The 356-nt window shown below is 41.6% G+C and overlaps 1 non-coding gene across 1 annotated transcript; it reads right to left on the bottom strand.

Annotated features, from left to right (window-relative positions):
• Window positions 1-277: 277 nt before the first annotated feature.
• TRNAD-GUC lies at window positions 278-351 on the bottom strand. Its single transcript has one exon. It is a non-coding gene; the product is annotated as a tRNA-Asp (tRNA).
• Window positions 352-356: the final 5 nt, after the last annotated feature.

Raw genomic sequence — 356 nt, 5'->3', positions numbered from 1 at the left:
TCCGGTAAAATACCGGTACTCTATTCCATATAAAGAAAGATAGAGTAATATAATATCCTAAATTCTACTAATCCACATATCGTATATGTGTCTTTCTTTATCTTTATCGATCGGGAGTAGTGAAAAAAATTCCTATACGCCTTCCCTGCCTCTTTAATGAGAGATGCAAAATAAAAAAGTGAAGTAAGGGTGCCCTGTGGGTATTTGATCTTGCTCCCTGCCCCTTTTTTTCATGGAAAAAGGAAATATAAATTTCTCCATTCATTGAACCCTAGTTCGGGACTGACGGGGCTCGAACCCGCAGCTTCCGCCTTGACAGGGCGGTGCTCTGACCAATTGAACTACAATCCCCGCGG

The sequence above is a fragment of the Triticum dicoccoides genome, unplaced genomic scaffold, assembly GCF_002162155.2.
Source record: "Triticum dicoccoides isolate Atlit2015 ecotype Zavitan unplaced genomic scaffold, WEW_v2.0 scaffold65625, whole genome shotgun sequence".
Classification (NCBI taxonomy): Eukaryota; Viridiplantae; Streptophyta; class Magnoliopsida; order Poales; family Poaceae; genus Triticum; species Triticum dicoccoides.
This window is presented reverse-complemented; position numbering and strand designations above follow the sequence as displayed.